The sequence below is a fragment of the Pleurodeles waltl genome, chromosome 9 (assembly GCF_031143425.1).
Source record: "Pleurodeles waltl isolate 20211129_DDA chromosome 9, aPleWal1.hap1.20221129, whole genome shotgun sequence".
Taxonomy (NCBI): Eukaryota; Metazoa; Chordata; class Amphibia; order Caudata; family Salamandridae; genus Pleurodeles; species Pleurodeles waltl.
Window position 1 is genome coordinate 842,978,072 of NC_090448.1, and position 22,909 is coordinate 843,000,980.

A 22,909-nucleotide genomic window follows, 5' to 3' on the forward strand; every position below is an offset into this window, starting at 1 on the left:
TTCTGACGTACACTGGGATGGGTAGCGCGAGGGGCTCTGGGAGTGGAGGAAGAGGAGGTGGTTGTAGGAGGTGTCACTTTAGCTGTTTTGGGTGCAGGTGCAGGTACTGGAGGCTGTCGTGAGGTGGATGGATGTTGGGTGAGTGATTGCCGGCGTTTGTGTACTTTGGGAGGGGGCGTCACAAACCCACTGGGAGAGGACACAGGGGACGTGTATATGGCAGTGGAGGTGGTGAGTGCAGGTGAGCGGCTTGTGGTGCTGGGTGTCCTGGTGCGAGTCCTAGTGCCTGTAGATGTGGTGCATGCAGGTGTGTGTGTAGACGACACTGGGAGGGAGGAGGAGGGGGACACAGTGGAGACAGTGGATGTTGCTGTGTCTGTATGGGTCTGATGCTTGTGTGAGTGCCTGTGGTGTGTGTGCTGCCTATGTTTGCTTGAGCTACTTGTGAGTGTTGACTTGTGTGCATGATGGTCGGTAGGTGTGCTTGGGATGGGCAGGGGTACAGGGGATTGGGTCTGGGTGGATGGAAGTTGGAGGGGGGAGGCTGGACACAGGGACAATGGCTGCCATCAGTGCTGAGGTCAGAGATTGCAGGGTTCGCTGAAGGACAGCCTGACCAGAATGAATGCCTTCCAGGAATGCATTACCGTCTTTCAACTCTCGTTCTACACCCTGGATGGCATTCACAATGCTAGACTGCCCAACAGTGAGTGACCTGAGGAGGTCAATGGCGTCCTCACTGAGGGCAGCAGGGGTGACTGGGGCAGGGCCTGAGGTGCCTGGGGCGAAGGTGATGCCCACCCTCCTGGGTGAGCGGGCACGGGGCGAACGCTGAGGGGCTGCTGGGAGGGTGATGCTGGTAGGGGAGGTGGCGGCTGTACCTGTAGAAGTGGGGCGCACAGATGGTGAAAGCATTGAAGAGCCAAACACCTCACCTCATAATTGTGCACTGTGGTGGCAATGACCTGGACACAGTCAGTGGGGTAGGATTGTAAATCCTAATGAAAGATACCTTTTTTCAATTAATGTACCTTTTCCCTCACACTGCCTTTGTGTTCTCTAATGTGCGCCGGAGGCAGAAATGGAAGTGGTCAAATCAATTCTGTCCACAGATTGACAAAGCCATGAAACATGTTAATAAAGCTGTTTCAGCATTCCTCAGAGACCTCAACATGGGCTCTATCTACAAAAGTAACCTAGAGTTTCTCATGGGTGGGACATATAGCAGAGATTGCGTGGACTTCACAGTTGAAGGCAACAGAGTGTTTCTAAGCAACCTCACACTCTGCATCCGCTCTAATGTGTACTAAACATATACACACAATAAACACTAAAGGCTCTTTGTAGAGCCACCCTAGTTCCAAAACAATCTTTAAGTGTTTTGGAGACATCAGTGATGTTTCTTCAAGTGACATAACTGATAGCATTTGAGATGGCATCAGTGACAATGCCATGAGTGATGCAATATGTGATATCATAAGCAGTGCATTGCAGGGATATAAGACCTAACTATAACGTCCCTGTAACCTTTGAATTTTTCAGTGAATTTCTGAGGCTTCTTAATTGTATTTCTGAACTATAACATCCCTGTAACCTTTGGTTATTTTCAGTGAATTTCTACACGTAAGGCCTGGAAAATGTGTAAAGAATTAATTGAATGTTACTGACTTTGCTGCCAAAATAAACTGCAACCTGTTGGGAGTGCGCTTTTGTCCAGAGGACAACTTTGTTTTGCACATAATTAACAGCCTGTCCAGCCATGAAAGCAGCCCCAGTGCAGATAGAAAACAGGTCTGTATGACTTTACTACATCGTCATAGAAAGAGAAACATGATGGAATAATTTCAGCAAAACTCGGTAACTGTGCTTTGAATTTGCCTACTAAGGTTTTTAAATGTGCTTTAATGTGTGTTTGGCTGCAGCAATGTACCAAGGCAGAAATACATGTGCAGCACTACCACTATCAGGATGCATTGTCTTAATCACCTGAGCATTTAATCAAGTAATCAGGTGCCTGCAATCATTTGCCCAACCCAAGCATTTGGCCTGTGACCAAGGGTGAGATGTCTGAAACGCGTAAGGCCTGGAAAATGTGTAAAGAATTCTTTGAATGTTTTGCTTTGCTGCTTTCCAAAATAAACTGCAACCTGTTGGGAGTGCGCTTATGTCGGAGGACAACTTTGTTTCGTATATATATATATATATATATATATATATATATATATATATAGATATATATATAGATATATATAGATATATATATAGTAATGACAAGTATGTTTTTATGTATATGTATATATATATATATATATATATATATATATATATATATATATATAAACATACCCGACAAGTATGTGTGTGTGTGTGTGTGTGTGTATATATATATATATATATATATATATATATACACATATATGATTAACATCACCCAGCTGGTGCCGATCACTTCCACCTTGCAAGGCCGGTGCATTTCTGCGGGAGGAAAGAAACCCACTAATACATAAATACAAGCTCCACAAAGCTCGTAAGGACACCAAATTCCACTCCAGGTTCAAGAAAAAGTTTGTTCAGCAACCTATTTCGATCTAGTGATCTTCTTCACAGCCAAACCAAAACCCTGTGCCCAATTCCCTTTAGAACGTGTTTACAAAGACCTCATGGGAAATCTTGAAAATGAAAAACAGATCATCACTATTGATGAACCGTGTGGAAAAAAGGCTCACTTTGCAGCTTTTATGTGATATTCAAACGTGTTCAGAGGAGATATACATTGTAATAATGAATTTACTATAATTACATTACACAAAGCAAATTCTGCCCAAGTAGCCTGACAGTGCACAAAATTATTGTTTGTATATAATTCTGGCAGGAAAATATGTCAAAATTTCACTAATCATCATTTGCTCATGATCTAATTATACTACCCTGTTAAACATACCTTAAATTCATAAAGTACACCTCTCCCCCTTCCCCAATGTGATCACAAAATCCCTTCCATTCATATTCATTGTTCATTCTTCCCAAACAGAAAAGTATAGTTCTTTAGGCAAAATCATAACATTTCCAGTAACATCATGGAGTGATCATAAAGGCAAATAGGTTTATCTCTAAAAAAGTGTCTGCATGCAGCAATCCCCTGCTCATGGGCAATACAAGTGTAAAGAGATGCCACAATTATTGTGACTGAAAGGTAAGATTCCTGCCATGGTATGTCATTAATCTTCGTTATAAAATCAGTACTATCTCAACAGTACAGTGGTAGATTCAAGACATAAGGCAACAAGAAATAATCAAGATAAATGGAAGTAGGTTCATACAAGCTATTATTAGCAGAAATTAATGGTCTGTCTGGTGGATTCTTCTTGTTTTTATAAATATAAAACATACCTGTCATTAATATATATATATATATATATATATATATATATATATATATATATATATGTCATTACTATTTTTGAAGGGAAGTAACTATAAGGTTCAGGGTGGGTAGTGGTAAAAAGGTAAAAAGATAAGATTTGGGTTTAGTGTGGGTAGAGGTAAAGGAAGGAGGGAAATGTGATTTTAGGTTTTAGGGGAGGGTAGTGATAAAGGGATGTAAAGGTAATTTTAGGGTCTAGGGGTGAGTAGTAGTAAAGGTAGGTAAGGGTAAATTTATGGGTCAGGGAGGGAAGTGGTAAAAGGAGGTAAGGATACTGTTATAATCCGGAAGAGGTAGTAGTAAATTAAAAAGGTGTGTTTGGGAGTTCCACTAAAAATAAACAAACGCATATAAATATAAATAAAATTTCATTATTTGAAATGTAAATATTTATATACACACACATGCACACACACACACAGAAATATATATCTATTCATACATAGTCTTACCTCACCTGTGCTTACCATGCAAGGTAAATTAATGCGTGCTAAGGGTATCTGCATGGTAGACGCAAGTGTGGTAATGGCATTGTAAAGACATGCATCTGTGGCAGCGTATCTTAAGCTGAGTGTAGTACACTGTTTAAGGTCATCAGTGCATACTGACTGCACTTTTTATCACAGGTTGGATCCTCATAACACTATAAACAGACGTCAGCAATCTCTACTGCAGTTCAAATGACTGACACTCTTACTATAGACACAGAAGTCTGAAGGGATTGTATTAACCACATGAGCTTTCCCAGCAGGACAAAGTATTTCTTACAGATACATTAACTTGCATGTTTTTAATTTAAGGTGTGTGCATTACACATAATATACAGCATGCTGTATGTGAAAAGTCAACAAATTAGTTATAGAATGTATTATTCTTTTAATCTAAGTGGGTGGCCTTGCTCCCACACTCAGTGACCCCTCTCCCATCGTTCTTAGGAGCAGTTACCATGCTTTTTTATCTACTTTCTGCACTGCTCCCAAGTCTGTGAACATGACTGAAACATAAACTATTTTTTAAATCTGTGCAGCACGTCACAGGGAGTCCCCAAAATATACTGCACAGATAAGAAACAGGTTGAGTCCTCCTTTCGAAATTTAACAGGGAAGAGGAGAGAAGGAGTTCATGTTTTGCTGTCAGGCCTCCACACATACCTGAAGGAGGAACCAGGCCTGGACATCGTTCGTGACACCCTGCACCTGCAAGGAGCTAAAACGGAAGTTCTCTTCAGCTGCCTCCAAGAGCGCATGCACGGGCACCTTACAGCGTACATTGTGCAGACAGCCTTCCCTCTCCTACTCCTCCACTTTCCTCACTCACCCCCCGCCCTACACAGAGTCTGAAGCATACATTTACCACCTGCTCAGTGCACTTGGCAGATTTATACGTTAAGCCCACGGAATTGGGAATTCCGGTGTAATTTTTTTGCAAGAAATAAATATCCTCACGCTGTAATCACTCATTCCCTGGGATTAAATTACATGCAAATTTACCCTGTGGTAAATCCCCCAGTGCTTTGCAACTGTTCATTTAGGCCTTAGAGTATGATCTGGAACAGTGAGAAAAACCAAAGAAGGAAATTATACGAAACACTGAAAAGTTTAGGTATTTTTTATAAATAATTTCCATTATTGAGACCCGAACTGTATCACAGGGACATAATTATAATTGTGGAGAGAGCATAAGTGATATACCAATGAACTTCAAATTGCAATATTTTCAGGGGTCATGGGTATTTATAAAGGAACCAAAAAAGGAGTAGCACCAGAAAGTGTGTCTTAGAGACCTAGAAACAGGGAGAATGCACTCAGGGGGGCAATCTTTGCTTCCTGAGTCCAATGTGAGTGTTTGAGGAAAGGTGTTTTGCCACATTTTCAGAAAAAACAGCAAAGTCCTGAGTCCAACTGGCATGTTACTTGAGCCAAAGTGTGTGTATGTGGAGGAGTTAGTGTGGGACTTGTGACAACACCAAGGTCAACAATTGCTGTGGCTCACAAGGGCAAGGGAGGGGCAGCACCTCTGTTTAAAACGTGCCAAGTAATTTTGTCTGCCTTTTTGTTTTGTTTTGGCGTTTCCACACAAGAAGTGGCTTTTTCCAGGATGAGCTTGAAATTAATGTGTGAGGACAGGTGAGTCAATGGAAGAGGTAGAAGTCATGGCTTGGCAATGTTAATGAGAAAAGTGCCACGCCACTTGAATTGAGCAACTGCATGGAACTGGGGAATTCGGTTAGACTAAACCCAGCGGAGGTGGCCCCCACTTGCTTCGGCCTCAAAGAGCTGGATCAGGCTGCAAGGCACAGATGTGGTCCCCTTTCTCTGGGCCTCACAGCCATTATCCAGTGGTGTGAGGACCATGGCAGAGGGCCCCCCTCCTGGACCTTGATCAGGCTGCAAGATCTGTGAGTGGGACGGCCCACTATCCTGGGTCGGTCCGTGCAGTCATTATTCAGTAATGCAAGACCAAGGGTAGGAGGCCACCTCTCCTGGACTTCACAGTGCCACAGTATGGCTGTAAAGTCCAGGGGATGGAACACCTGGCTTTGAACCAAATCCCAGCGTCTGCTGAACATCCTGTGATTCTGGGCAAATCCATTACTTTCCCCATGTCCCCAAAAAAGAATATATCCTTTTCTAATGTAACTGATGCTCATGTAAAGCTCTCCAATGCCTTAGAGCTGAGTTAGTATAAAATAAAACTGCAAATCACCCCATGTCCTGGAACTGTGAGTCATGCCTGACTTTGCTTCAATGCCCATGAAATTCAGCAGAGTTTTGAATATGTAGATGTATATGCGTTATAGGCAGTCCAGAGCAGTTCCATATGCACTAGAAGTAGGGGTGACCAGGGTGCTACACCACCTCCAAAATAATGTTGCCGTTGTTCCAAAGGTGAAGGACCAATAAAGATGTTTTATATTATTGCTTTTATCTTATCATATTTGCTATTTGTGTTGACATCTGGGTCTGACTTGCACTCTGCCCTGACATTTTCACTCAGTGAAATATGTTCAGCCCCTAAAAGAGAAAGAATGAGGGAGAGATTTGAAAGAAGAAACATCTTTAGGGAAATAAGTAGATTGGGGAGTACACAACAGAAGGGAGAAGATAAAATATAGCAATGGAGGGGAAATGGGAAAACTTCAAATATGAGACAGTATGGATTAAGAAGAGAAAGGTGAAAGAGAAGATTTTGGAGGGAGACCAAGAGGAGAGCAAAGAGAATGAAGAAAAGTGAATAACAGCAACACCTGATGAACGGAATATGGGGCAATGGTAGTCAGGAGAGGAAAAAGGATGCATAGACAAGGAAGAGGAAAGGAAAAGTGCAAAGACATCAGATGGGAGGGGGACGGAGACTGTGGAAAAGACAAAATAAATGAAGGAAGATAAAGTACATGTATAAAAGAGGAACATACAAGAGACAAAGAAGGACAAAGGCACTGGAAGGAGGGGTCAGGTGAGATGCAGTACCCCCAAAATCACAATCCAGGAGCTCAGAGGGTGAACGGGCAATAAATAGGCCTGTAAGTTTTTCTCAAAAGCAGGCATCAAATGTCAAGTGATGTATTCTGACAAATTGCTGCTTATTCTCATAACAAGGAGATTGCTTGCTTTTCTTTTTCTGAGTGCAAAGTGAGAGGATTTTGTACATTTAACTATGTAACAATATTGCTGATTTGAAAAGAAAGGCTACAGGATGTCATTTTTTCGTAACGCACAATAAAATTTAAATGCACAAAAAATGGGGTTGGGCGAGAACAGTTTGTCTAGGCGGTTGGTTGATGATCCATGCAAAATGTGCTGCTGCAGCCCAACCTGGGCTGCAGTAGCACATCATGCATGGCCTTGGGTAACATGGCAACTACAAGGGCCTGGAAAAGGTTTATGGATGCGAGTAGAAAGCATCTTTAGAGCTCTGTGGGCAGTACTAAGGAGTTGATGACTAACAGGGAGTCGTCTGGGCTATAGCCACAGGCATCTTTACTATTAACTCAGTCTGGGTAATGCTGGTGGATTCACTATATGCTTTGGGGCAGGTTTCCCATTAGTCTAGGAGTCAAGGTGTCTGTGTGAGTTCAGGTTGTAGGTGGGTGTTTGTAGTGGACCATGCTTGAGAGCCCTGGAGTGGAGTACAAATACTGTGGGAAGGTCTCACAAGGGTCTGCCAGTGAGTCAGAAAGATGTTTGGAATACCTGCTCATCAAACCATGCTTGGCCCTTCTGCAGAGCACACAAAGCAGTGGCAACATGGTGATTGTAATTATAAATATGTGAGAACCCGTGTGAATTAGGTGAGAAGAGGTGGATCAGTGGAGGAGAGAGCACCCAGATCAGACAAGCATGGCAGGGCTCACTCCAGTCTTTATCATCAAACCTCTAGTCTGAATCTTCAAGGCCAAGGGAAGGGAGCCCCTCTCCCCTCTGCTTCTCAGCACAGGATCATGGCTGCGACCTCAAGTGGTTGGGCCATGTTGCCTGGGCCATGCTGCCATTATCCAGTGGTGTAAAACAGAGGGAGAGGACCCACCCACTCCTGGGCTGCACAGCGCTACACTTTGGCTAGGAAGTCTAGGGGCTGGATCCCCCTCTTCTGGGTCTCAGGGATCATTGAGTAGATTAGTGTTGTGGACAGTCATTGTTGCAATATTAATCATTGTTACAACCTGTAAACTATGTCAATTTATCCAAATCATTGCAAGGGTTGAGACTCATAGAACTTGCCTCACTGAAAGCCATAACCCTGGGTTTACACTGCCCACTATGCTTTGGTTCAGCTCTGCCTTTTAATGAATGCTGTTCTCTACCCTGGGAATTGATTCTACAGCACAGAGCTATGAGGCCCAGGAGAGGGGCCACCAAAGCCTAGGCTACACAACACTGGATCATGGCTGTGATGACCCCTAGTGTGGGGTGGGGGGGCTGTCCGGGGCTAGTCATCTATTGCCCAGTGCTATGAGACTGAGGGGAGGGGGCCCTTTTCCTGGGCCATGTAGCACTACATTATGCAGTAAGGTCCAGGGCAGATCACAGTATTCACTGGAAGGCAGAATTTTGACATGAGTATATTTTGATATCATTTACAGTGTAAAACTCTGATAGATAGCTCAACAATTAATATAAAAAACATGACAGTTTTCCGTATCACTCATGCCAGTGAGGTTGCTCTAATTTACATTTCACATCTTGCCTAATTTACTTGTCTAAGAGTGTTCAGTTTTTCCTTGATTTTCTTTTTATGTATTTTTCCATGCAAACATCACCTTTTTATTTTGCATACTGAGTGCTGACTAGCCTTAAGATGTTTTGATGAGTTCAGGTTGTGGGTGGGTGAGTGAAATGGGCCATGATTGAGAGCACTGGATTTGAGTCTAAAAGTAGTGAGGGATTCTCACAGTGGCTTCCATTTGGTCAAAACATGTTTTCAACACCTGGTTAACCAATCTTGCTTGGCCCTTATGTGGAGGGCAGAGAGCCATGGCGCATGTGTTAATTTTAGTTATGTGCAAAATCATGTGAAGTAGCTACAAAGTTCCAGTTGAAATATTGACAGGGCAAATGGAAATACAGTCTTCACAGATGAATGGCTGTGTTGTGTGTGAGTGGTGGAGAATGGTAAAGTGAAGCAGATGCAAGAAAATATGTGCATAAGCAGAAAGTGAAAAGAGGGTTTGGAAAGGAAAGAGATGAGGTCTGAAATATGTAGATGGAAGATTTTAGAAAGATGGACAGAGTTTAAATGTGTGAAAGAGAGGTGGCAGAGGAAAGTGGTGTGAAGAGGACAATGGGAATCATTACAGCACTCTAAAGGCCACTACCCCTTGCACAGGCTTCAGTGATGGATAACTCAGTCTCATATTTCAGAATTCAAACTAATACATTTCTGATTATTCATAACAATGTCAATCGTGCAACCCATTTATCTGATACTGTTAACAAGCGCTAGATGGACTCATTTAATCTGGGTATTTATCTTTTTTAATTATGTTATTGATATTAACACTAGGTCATATCAGCAAAGCCAAAGAAGATTAATAGGCCTGTGATATCACTTCTGTAATGTCTCATCACATGCAAATTAGAGACACAGCGGCCTTTTGGCGAGTAGTTAACTCCCCACTGTTGAATGATAAGGCCAAAATGGCCACGGATACTGTAATCCCGGCACAAGCCTGGGTGAGCTATTTTTCAAAAACTTTTGCAATTCAAGATGATGCTTTTTAAAGGATGACTTGAGTTGTTTTATGGTTAAAAATAACACCCCAATTAGTGTGGCCTTCATCAACACTATAGATGTAGATGACGTAAAACAGGCTATTCTAGATTGGCCATCGGAGAAAGCCCCCGGCCCAGACAGGATCCCTGCCGATTTATATAAAGCATTACCAGATTTTTGGGCACCATTGTTTACCAACGTTTTGAGATCTGCTATGACAGTCCCGTTAGTAGACACCTGGAGAGAAGCGATCATTGTCCCGATTTTTAAAAAGGGGGATAGTGCAGATCCATTATGCTATCGACCAATCTCTCTTTTGGACAGCTCGGTAAAGATTTGAAGCCGAGTGATCCTAAATAAGCTGGAAAACTGGGCAGTGGAGAGTAATTGCCTCTCAGATGTGCAGTTTGGGTTTCGACCAGGGCTGGGTACAGTTGCACAAACACTCAATTTGACTTTGATAGTACAGAAATATACGAAAGCCAAAAAAGAGTGTGTGCATCTAGCATTTATGGACTTATCATGTGCTTTTGACACAGTTAACCAAGAGAAATTGTGGATGGTCATGTTAAAAATGGGGATGGACAAGTACATAATTGTCTTACTTAGTAAACTTCATGCATGCACCTCAGCACGAGTCCGTTACTCCCAGGAGGGTGATTTAACAGAGAAGTTTGCTTCATTAAAAGGGATAAGACAGAGCAGCGTGCTGGCCCCCTTTCTCTTTCTTATTTACATAAATTGCCTAGAGAAATTTCTTTCTGAGGTGGGGAAGGATCTTCCAATCATTTACAATCCCCAATTCTAGTATTGCTTTATGCGGATGACACTAACTCATCTCAAGGACAGCAAATGGTCTCCACATTTTATTGAATGCTTTTAATGATTTTGTGGGAAATCTTGGTCTTAAAATTAATCGATCAAAGTCATTCGTGAAGAAGAGCGGGCCAAAGTTAGCAAAAACAAAAAAAGTTATTCTGGAGGGGGAAGAAATATCTAAGGTTACACATTTTACATATTTGGGGGTCCCTATTGATGTTGATTTTAATTGGAAGTTTTTAGTAAACGTACGCCTAACACAATTTCAAAGAGCTATAGATGCTGTTTTTAGATTTTCTAAAAAGTTGGGGCACAAACCTATAAAAGAGATGATGACTGTATTCTCTAGTAAATGCCTTTCTATTGCGACATTTGGAGCAGGGGTTTCGGGCTATGCTGATTTATCAAGTATCCAGGTTGTAGAAAATAAATTTTTAAGGAGGTTATTAGCAGTCCCGCAATCAACTTCGGTAAAGTTTTGTCATGAGGAAGTGGGCTTGGGGGCTATATCTGATTATATAAAGCTTCAACCAGTATTACTCTTGTTAAAAATCTGGGCAAATCCAGAAGCTCACTTATGTAGGAAGGTGATACAGGATTGCCTTTTGTTAACTAGATCATTGGATATACCCTGGTTAAGATATGTGCGTTCTCTGTTTTTCTCCCTTGAAGTAGGGGAGCTCTTTTCGAAGCCGAATCTTGTAACAAAGCGGGACATAAAAAAGGTAAAGAAAATATATTGGCAGCAAATACGGGATCAAGAGCTAAATTTATGCTCAGAGAGAAACCAGGAATCGATCCAGCATCAGCAATTACAACCAATGTTATACCTGGTTATCACTAGCTCTGAGCGTCAAAAGTTTTTACTTACCAGGTTTTGCTTGAATACATTGCACTATTTGGTAGCATTTCCTTCCTGTGGAACTTGGTTTAAGAACCTTCCATTATGTTGCTGTGACGGAAAATCACCTCGAAGCACGTTGCACTTTACACTTTTTTGTAATCTCTATATTACACCAAGAAAACGGTTTTTACGTCCTGTTTTTTAGCCAAAAGCAATAGAACTAGTCAGCTCGCTTATTCATATTTGCACATGTTGGCAGACGGGAAGACAATACAGGCTATACTAAATTAGATATATGCTGCTCTTGGAATTCGGAATTTGTATTAATAATGTTTTATCTCTTCTCGAACTCTGTATGGTTGTATTTATTAAACGTCTTTTGTGGTCTACTTGCACCGAATAAAGTATTAAAGAAGAAGAAGAAGAGGGGCCTCACATCTTCCCTTTCGCTCCGGGGCCTCAAAAGTCCTAGGACCTGTCCTGCGCCTCCATTTGAAAAAATATGAAATGAGTATTGGTTGCTCTTGCAGCCAACGCCTTAACTAAATTTTTCGGTCAGAATTATTGGTCAGAAAAATTGTGTATCGATTGTGCGTCTTTCTCCCACACCCGGTAAGGAAAAATTAAACATCTCATAATCATGGGAAAGAAAATTAACACAAGAGCATGAGCTAATTTCATTCTGCATAACTTGTTATCAAGGCCTAACTATGTAACTGATTCTAATTTAAATGAATTGCATTTGAATGTATCTCATTTGACTATCTTGAAAATCTGCCATGCATCTGGTCAAAAGTAGACTAACTCATGTCATTCCTGCTACCGAGTCTAATCAATTGTTTTTTACGAAGCTTCGGAAGTGGACATTCTAAGCTAGGAAAGTGTTCCAGGGCAGGGGACCCACCACCAAAAATGATTTGGTAGCTGCTGATTTTGGATTAAACTTCAGATTGATGGGCAGCATTAAGCCACTGAATTTACAGTGCAAGGAGGCGGAGCCTACATGGAAGTTTTATCACCCAAACACAAAGGTCCAGACTTTAAATGACGGTAATGGGATGAAGCGAATGCTAACTAGACCCGAGATGGCTGGCCAATAAAGAAAAGTGCTGCTTTAATCACTTACCCTTGCGTGAGCACGGGTCAACCTGCACTTAACCTGATTATGCGTGAAAGAGAATTATCAGATGCATTACTCGGCATTAATACTGCATGCTAATTTTACGAATACCGAATATTTACACCACCTGTGGGGTGGAGGAGGAGGTGGTCAATTCGTCACCTTCTAAATACGCATCCATGAAATCCTCGAGTATAGCAAATGGTTTAAGGAATAAAAAGCTAATTATCATAATTTTAATGTTATTACCTCACATCCGGAATGGTAAACATCAGGAAATTTATGGCGTTCTTTAAAACATTTGAACTATTGAAAACGTGTTTAAACGTCCTTAGTCAAGAAGCTGTGAAGAGAAACCACCGGGAGCAACACGGCCCTGCATTCTTGTTTAAAAAGTTGTCATAACTCATATATATGAATGATGCATGCCTACCTGGTAAATGCCGCGAGCGCGCTGGTTAAGTTCCTCTGAAAGGCGAAGCTCTTCAGGGAATACAATTGATTTTCTTATTTTCACCTTTTCTGCTAGATAATAATACCTAACATCCATCTTAACTTTTAAAATCCAGGCAGAGAGATGTGGCACAATTTTAAAAAAATCAGATCGATAGCAAGAATTAAATGCCAGCTGCTTGCGACCTGTAGTGAATTGAAACGCCTTTGATGTTACACATTAATGGGAAAAAGTGGGGAGGGGCAGGCTGGGTTTGTTGCTTTCATCTCTATCTTTTTGCCCAATTATTGACGATTTTTTGTCGTTTCTGAATAACACTATTCCTGCAGAGCAAACTACAGCTGACACATAAGCACATTGCAAGCCGCTTCTTGGTCGTACCACAGAATTATAAGGCCAGCGGCATAACAGTGGGCCTCTCTTTCGATGGCCCTTTTGTTAGCATGTTTTTCTGGGCAGTAATGGATGTCGTATGTTGTCAGTGCTGTGTCATGCTAGTATTTTGTATTTAAGTAATTTTGAAATATGGTAGGATGTTCTGAATGTGCAACATTTTTCTTGTGTGTAATACGCGTAATTTTCGTGAGAATTATGAGTATAATGAATATGTTGCTTTGGCGGTCATCTGCAAGAAAATTAAATGATCGGTATGCCCTGATTCACTAAAGAAGGACAATATACCAGCTTCAGGAATGGACCACAGATGTTCCAAAGCTGTGCCCTGCACTTTGCTAGCGCAGAAGTATGGCCGTGGTACACATCAGGTTTTGCACTTCCCACTAGTCATTTCGGGCCATATGTACGAACACATTTTCCCACAGACACAAAATGGGTAAAACCCTTTGCTACATCTGGCCCTTCCTTCTTAAGGGAGTCTCCCACAAGCAAAAATTAAATGATCAGTGGAAGTGTAAGAAAAACATAAACTGTGGACAGTACTTAAACCTGATCATAGAATTGTCATAATTACTCTCGCAAAGTAACACAACTGCTGGATTTCGGGAGGCAGCACCTCTGCGCTGTAGGCAACTGAGTCACACCTACAGCAGATGCCAGCTGTTGGCCCAACCTTCCCGGCTCACTAGCAGTACCTCACCACAACCCAGGTGGTAAAGGTGATATGTGGCAGCCTTGCATGTTCTCTGAAAAGCCCTCAGAGAAATCATGGTGGAAACAATTCTTACTCTTTTCTCTCCACATACAAGTCTATTACACACACACAGGCAAGAAAAGAGATGCAGGACAGTTTTCAATACATTTATTGCAAAGACTGCAATCTACGATAAAATGCATGAGCTACAATGATTAGGATAACAAGAAATAACAAAATAAGGATTGTGAAAATTGGAGGTGCCTATATAAACAACCCCAACATATTTGTTATAACATCAATACCCAATTCCTACCTAAAAGCCTAATCTCTATCCCCTAAGCAAGAGCATGGTGATGTGAGCCAAATCTGTCCATTCGGTGCCTGTGAGAAGCACACCCCACCCCCCTTACCTTGGTACAATGTCAGGCCGCCAGTCTCCAGATCAGGGTCCATGGGAACACAAAGGCTGAGGTTGGCCGGAAAACGGGCATGCAGCATAGATGGAAAGTCTGGCAGGAACCCCCTCTAATGCCCTCTATCCTAAAATATGTTTTTATACAGGGCATGTTTTTGTTCATGCACAAAAGTCTGACACAGGTGTCTAGGGAGGGAATTGAAGTGAATCCTGCAGCTCATTAAGTTCTCCCTCGTCACCAGCACCGCTTTCAAGGTGTGATGCAGAAGGGAAGCTCGAGTATCAGACCACCATCACTGGGGACAAGGACACTGTGATGTTTGGTAGAGTGGGCCCTTCTTTTGCGGGGGCATGAGGGGGTGAGGCAGTGCAGCATAGCTGTGAGGGGCTTTAGTGCATGGCATGTGGGTGCAGCTGCCAAGCAGTGCTAGCACTGTGCCAACTTTTAGTGGTGAGAATATTTCTTATTGTCCTCAAGGCTCACTACAGTAAACCCCATCCTTCTTTTAGAAAAAAACTCAAGCTGTGAAACTGCAAAGCACACCAAGCCAGTGAAGGTTCTAGAAATGATGTTGTCTGTAATTCAGACTGCAGCACCCCTGTCATTGATGTTTGGCTCTTTGTCCTTTTGCAGGTGTCTGTTTTCCCTCTTTCCAGCCACTCTTTAACTTGTAGATTTGGTTTCTATCTTTGTCTTTTCATATCCTCTGTATCCCTCTGTTTCTCCCTTTTAATTTTGACAGCTTTCCATTTACTACGTAGGTTTCTCTTCTCCTTTCACAGTGTCTATCTTGTTTTTTACCTTTTGGATAGTTCTCTTTTCCCTTATTAATTTCACTCCTCTCTCTCTCATTCTCCTTCTTATACTTACATGTCTTCCACTATGAAAAGATGCGATAATTAGTTCAGACTTTAGATATACTATTCTCTGCATACCTCCACCATTCTGGCAGAAGGATATCTCCAATATTTATAACTGTCCTCGTGAGACTGGTAGACAATCAATCAACCAGTGAGATTTCTGCCAGGTGGCTGATTTTTCTGATAAATTATAGCCATATGTGCTGGTGAAATGTTTTTTAGTGATCGTTGTGTGCACCGAATATCTGGCAATGTGTGCAACCACTGCAAAGTTAGGTAAACTGGAAAGTAATGTATGTCCTATACCATAGGCCCACTGTGACCTCTTTCTGTCTTCTTTGGATTCCCCTCTACCCCTCTCTTTGTCTAATTCTAATTCCTCCCTGTCACAGGCTCACGCTTGCTCTTTTTCTTTTTATATATATATATTTTAATTGTACGTCTATTCCTCACATTATATGTACCTGTGTTTCCCTTGTTGTGCCTTCTAGCTTTGTTGTGTGTCTCTTAGAGTGTGACTGATCACTGATAGATTTGTTGATTCTACATTTAATTAAATGTGTGCTTACATTGATCCTTCTTAAAAATACTTTTTTTTTGCTTTGCTTATTCATTCAAAAACAGGGTGAGCCCAACACAACTCAAAGCTGTGTGTAGATCATCAACTTTGTGCGTTCCACATCACTTGCATCTAGAGGCTTCTTCGTTTTGAGAATCTGCCTAATTTCTTTGGTGTCAATAAATCTTGTGTTGGAGTAGAAGTGGTTTTCCTTTAAGGCAGCAGATTTAACAGTGGAGTAAAGAAAAATTAAATATACTTACCATCATTTCTTAAACTTTGATGTAAGTATGTATAATTCCCAGGGACTGTATGCCTCTTTTAATTTAGCATCCTCTGCCTTGAGCAGTTCCCAATACCACTTAGAAAGTTATTTGTTTCTTTGGGGAAGCATCTTGGAGTTCCTTCTCATATTTCCAATTATCATGTTTGTAAAATTCTTGTTCAGGCCAACATGCAGATACTTGAAAGTATATGAGCCTAGATATAGTACATTCAGTCAATGCTGATATTACATTCCAAGGTAATACTTTTGGTACTTTTAGGACTTTGCATAATCGCCCCCAGTGGTTTCCTCAAGCCTTGTTCAGCAGGAGACTAAGCTTGCTTTCCATACATGTTGATGTTCCTAAGAATCTCCAAATAGTATGTTGGATAGCAAAGGTTCACCTAATATTGAACCAAAGGTTTGCCCTGGCTCTCAATACTTTGAGGAAAATATTGTTTGAAGCATTTAGGAACTCCACATTCATACTTACATTTTTCTTGGTTTATAACCTTTAGCTTTGCCTAGAATACTTCTCCTTTAATTGAATGAGAGAACAATATTCTGAAGTTTTTAAATTGGAAGATGTAACACTATAATTGGTAGACTGGAAGCATTATACTGTTCTCATGTAACATTTTCCAAGTTTTTCCGTGCAAGTTTGACTCTTTTTGGTGCCCCTATGAAGCTTCTGTTTTTTCAGTGAATCAGAGAAATACTTTCCTTAGGAAATGTAAGAGGGATAGTGTTAAAGTGAAAAGACAACTCAAATAGGGTTGTAATTTTTCTCAATCGACCCTCAATGTCACTAGCATATTTATTTGGATTCTCGACTGGCATCTCATCCAAGTGTCAAGTGTAACAACAACTCCCAATTATCTTACCCCTTACATACTTCATTCTCTTTGTATTTTACATTTCAGGTCATTATTTCCATGTCGGATTCATTAATCGGACACCCTGAGAATCTGATGATTTACTCTACTAACTCCTCAATCCAAGGAATAGTTCTAATTCGATCCCCTGTATATAAAAATGTATCATCTGTACACAAAGCATTTTTATTAATTACTATCTGTGACCTATGGGAGATACTTTTCTTATCCTATTAGATCAGTTGGAAAAGGAGTTTGTTATTTTTATACAGATCACAGAACTTGTTCCATATACATTCTGAATGGAGTCATACACTCCAGGGATGTCAAGAGACACAACAAACCAGAGCACAGCAGTCTTTCCAAGAACCCATGCGCCATGTTTAAACCTTGGTGTTGACAGAACAGTGTGTTAAGGAACGCTACTATTTTCTTTTATTACATTTTAGAAAGAATATATAACAGAATTGGATCATTAAAACCCTTTGCTGTGCTTTCTATTATCATGTATTTCTTGCATACACTGAGGTCGACATATAACTTTATCTCGATAATCCTATTGCAAAGTGATAAAACATTAATTTATTTACCCAAATTTAATAAACAAAACAATACTTGCTAAGCAATATGTACTAATTCTGGGAAAACCTGGCAAAAAAGTAAACTGAAACTGATATCTAGCAGTGGCCTACATTTCTGAGAAATCATTCGAGTTGGCATTATTGGAAGCTGCAACGTTTACATATAAAGGGATCTTATTTCCGATCACAGATGCTTACAACATGAGACACATGAGCTCAATTATGTTCCTGTTGATTGAAAACTGTCATGGGAAATGAGTTGACTTTGCATCAGGAGGCTGAAGTCTGTGTCATTATATCCCATTATTTTAAAAGCAATACATGTTTAATTAATTTTGTTGGCAGGAAGTATGTCACCTTTGAGTGATTTCCCAATTGTTTCTACACTGTGGATTGCTACTGGTGTAGATGAAAACAATAAATTTTGGTGAACATTATTCTCCGTTTAAACTGGCATTCTCATGTCACTGCTCTCACATATGTACGGTGAAGGGTCCAAATATTTGCTGAGGGTCCGATTAAGACACAATATTTTTACTGGGAATGCTACTAAAGAAAAATATAATCATGTACATATATATAGCTGAGAAGCTTAAGGTATGCATGAAGATACTGAAAAAACATTGGGGCCTATTGACAAAAGTAAATGTGCACGTGAGAAAATCTACACATGTAAATTCACTCTTCCATTTGGTTGTAGCCTTACTTCTTTTGGATATTCAAAATTTCCAAGAGTAAAGTATTGCAAATTGTAGACTTATATGTCTCCAACCCCTTAATTCAGTGTAAGTTACAAGTTTGACTTCTGGTTTAATGCTCTCTGCTTCACCTCACTGTATTGCTGCATCACTCTACTGCCTGCTCACTGCATTCTGGCTTGCATCAATAGAACTTGCTTCAGAAGTTGTACCTCTGCTAAAGCATATGTTTTAATAAAAATTATTGATAAGCATTTATTTATTCTGAGTAATGGATTTGCGTAGAAAATGTAATGATAGAGAGAAAAATAATGCACACATCTGAAATTGTGCCCCAATGAGTGGCCGTCAGTGTTCACGAAGTATACCTATTAATAGCTTATTACTATGAAATATGGAGCTTATATTTGATTAATGTGGTAGTACATCATATTAAGGGTTATGTATTATGTATTAGCTTTATTAATTGTAGGCCTAAACTTAGCGGAGGTCTTGGCCTAGTTGCATGTCCTCATGTCAAGCTGTATTTCTAAACTGATTAACTAAATGTCTGCTTACGGAATTAAATTGTAGTTTTCCACTGTGCTGATCAAATGCGCTCATAGCTAAAGGTCTTTTCTCATCAGAACTGATTGCTAGAAGATGCTGTTCTTGCTAAATGTAACAACATAAGTGTAATGTGTGTAAAACTGACTTTCTCAGGAGGAGAACAATGGAGACACTGACTGGAGTATAAGCTGCAACAATATTGTTACCTGACGATCGGGTGATGAGGACATTACAAGAGGAGCCAATCAGCAACATGTGAACCGAGTACTAGTCGAAAGTATAGATTTGGGGGTATATTTATACTCCGTTTGCACCGGAATTGCGTCGTTTTTTTTTACGCAATTTCGACGCAAAACTAACTCCATATTTATACTTTGGCGTTATACGCGTCTAGCGCCAAAGTCCATGGAGTTAGCGTCATTTTTTAGCGTGGACACCTACTTTGGGTTAATGAGATGCAAGGTAGGCGTTCATGTCTAAAAAATCGACTCCGAGGCATGTGCGTCGGATTTATACTCCCGGGCAAAAATCACGCCCGGGAGTGGGCGGGTCCAAAAAAATGACGTACGGCCGCTTTTGCGCCGTTTTTTAGCACCTGCAAAAGGCAGGCGTTAAGGGACCTGTGGGCTCTGAAGGAGCCCAGAGGTGCCCTCCCATGCCCCCAGGGACCCCCCCTGTCACCCTTGCCCACCCCAGGAGGACAACCAAGGCTGGAGGGACCCATCCCAGGGACATTAAGGTAAGTTCAGGTAAGTATTTTTTTTATTTTGTTTTGTGGCATAGGGGGGCCTGATTTGTGCCCCCCTACATGCCACTATGCCCAATGACCATGCCCAAGGGACAGAAAGACCCTCAGAGCTCAGTCTATGGATCTGTGGAGCAGTTGGCCTTTCCCCACAGCCCTTTTTCTTACCATTCCCTTTAAAAAAAAACTCAAAATCCCTGAATTCACCACAAGAGGCCCCCCTGTAAGAGGGCTCTTGCAAGACTTTGGAACAGGCTGCAGTCACCTGAAGGGCTCCACGATCAAGGACGGGTGGGACGGAAGAGACAGCATAGTGGCATCCTAGCACAGCAGGTCTCCCAAGCAGAGGCAGAAGAATAGTATCTTGTATTAAGGAGCATCTCCTCAACATCTCTTCTATTACCTGCTGTAAAATATGATATGTAAGGTATCTAATGGATAATAAGGAGATGCTGGTCTCTAGGCAGAGGCTGGTGGAGGTGGCTTAAGGGAGGTACGTGGAAAGTGTTTTTTTATTTTTTTATTTAATCTTTATTTACTCTAATTCAATTTTAATCAATCTTAGTTTGCAAGATTCAAGCAGCTTGTTTATTTAATTGCTGGTTTAGTCAAGCAATTCAAGTCACCTAAATTCATACGCTCAACGGCAGAGGTCTTCAAACTGGGGGGAGGGCCCCCCTTGGGGGATCTCAAGTGATCCCAGGGGGGGCGCCAAACTCTGGCCAAAAGAAATATTATACAGATAACATGCCTTTGTTTTAAGCAGAAGCATTTTATTGCAGTTTTTAAAAGGTAATAGTACATAACTGCAATGTTTAAATAGGTTTAGGCCTATTTAAACATTGCCATCTTTCTAAAATAATTGTAAAAAATTCTGAGGTGGGCCCAATGATTTTTATTTTTCAACTGGGGGGGAGCGGCATAAAAAAGTTTGAAGACCACTGCCGGTGTTGCAAGTAATATCAGCACTTCTCCCACCACTTGGCCACTCTTGACTTATTCTTGCTGTTTGACTTGAGAGACTTTCCAAGACCCGGCTAGATTCCTGTAAGATTGTTGTGTTGCCTGTGGTATCTTGCTGCATCTTGGCTCACCCTTTCCCTGCACTACTAGCAGAAGCCAGGAGTGGCAATGAAAACACAGAGCTCGTCCCTTCTACAGACTGTCTCAAGAAGGGAAAAAGGGAAGATCCTGAGGGAAACCTCAGAAAAGTTACATTGAAGAGTACAGTCCCCCCTGCTATGTTAGTCTCTGCCTTGTTGACCTCCGCCCCCTCAGACGCTGCCCGTCGGGGATATAGAGCAAGGGCACTACTGCCTTTTCAAACCAATGATATTAGGTCCTACTTTAAGAGTGTTCCAAGGGTCCTCCAGCTACAGGTAAACAGTAACAAGAGCAAAGAGGAATATGAAGTAAATCACGCACCACAAGAAATTAGGGAGAGGTCCTATCATCTTAGGGGGAACTGAAGCACCAGGAACCACCCTTTTATGGTCACCAGCAGCATCTAGTGAGGGACATCAGGAAGCGTTAGACAGTGAAGCCAAAGTATATCCACTTTAACCCACCATAATAAGAGACAATAAGTAGATCATTGGTGCAAGTATAACAGAAATTGAAGACAGAAGAGGTGGTCTTGGTACAGAAGCAAGGGATCCTGCAACACTACTTCCAGTAAAGGACAATGCAAGTGGTCATGTCAACGGCTTGGTGAAATATGGCAAATCAGTCCAAAGTCCATGCTTTAAACAAATCAATAACAGGTCAAGATCTCTCCCTGCTTTTGAGTTTGATATTGTCTAGTGGGATTAAAGCTAAAATATTATCTCACAAAACAGCCCTTGAAGCACGAGGTATCCGGATAAGGAACACTCCATTTATTCGATATCAAGAAGTTTTTTCTCGATTGACCCAGAAAGGGTTATTATCAAGGCAAAAAGTACAGAGATACGTGCCTGTCCAAAAACACCCAGATGAGATACTGCCTCCGGAATGCTGAAGGCCCTGAATTAATTGATAATACCTTCAGAGGGGTGTAGATCTTGAGAATTGTAGTGAATCCAAAGTACACTAGCAGCACTAGCCCAGTGGAATGTAACAATGATCACTGTCCCAAACACTTGAAGATCCATTTAAACAAGAGAACAAAACCAAGGTTTTGATCACACATAAACCATAGTATCTTTGAACATCAGAGGTTGGAACAATCTGCTCAAAAGACCTGACCTAGTAGAGGAACTGCAAAACACACTAAATAGTATGTCTTCAAGAGACCTAGCAGCAATTATCTTGCCCATGGCAAAAACATAATGAATATCATGCCCCAGCAGAGCCAGAAAAAAAAGAGGGGGTTCCATCCAGAGGAGTGGGAGATATATATATGTGGCCAACCCCTATACCAACCAAACCCTGCAAGGCTACCTCCCCAGGCCGATCTCCGCCCTTGGGGACCCCATCCCCCTGGTCCCAGCCTAAACATCAATATTTTTGAGGAGAGGGCTGAGTGGCCCTCTTCCGGAGGCCGATCTCAGCCCCAGGTACTTCATCCCATGGTGTCCGGCCTAAATATTAGTTTCCCCTGGGGCCCGGCCTTCTAACATTTTCTTTTTTAGGGTGAGGGGGGCGGCGCAGGCCCCCTCCCCATGTCGATCTCAGCCTCTGGGGCCCCATCCCCCAGGGCCTGGCATAAATATTTTTTTTTTTTTTTTAGGGAAGGGGGGCACGTGGCCCTCCTCCCGAAGCTGATCTGAGCCCCAAAACTTTCCAGGCAGCAGCTAAAGTGAGCGTAGTATTTTGTTGGAAAATTTCATGAAGATTCAGGAAGATTCATCAAACAGCACCAAAGTTATTAGCAAAACAAAAAATGCTCTTTCTATAGAAACTATGTCCTAACTATAACTACCTAGTGGCGACCGCCACTACATTATATATATATCCAGTGGAAGGCGTCAGTCAAAACACGTTGACACTTCGCTTTTGGGAGAAGTAAGTCAAATAAAAATGAATTGATGGAATCCTTGGCTGATGGATGCCTTTATGACCCATCAATGATGCTGTGAATTTGTGATGGGATGCGCCTGAGCGGTGAGCCGAACCTCACCAATGTGAAAGATATACATATATATATATGTATGTATGTATGTATATATATATATATATATATATATATATATATATATATATATATATATACTGAAGTCACAGTATTACATAGAGCAAAGGGTGACCTAGACATCATTAAACTACACTCTACAGCCACTGGACCTCTGATGTCAGCGGCAGCAAACATTGTAAATGTTTATATAAACCTGCACCCTGTTAAGAAAACAGCAAACCAAAAGTCACTTGTCAAAGTTTTATAAAGCATTTCTCTGTTTTACACTGACGTGCCATT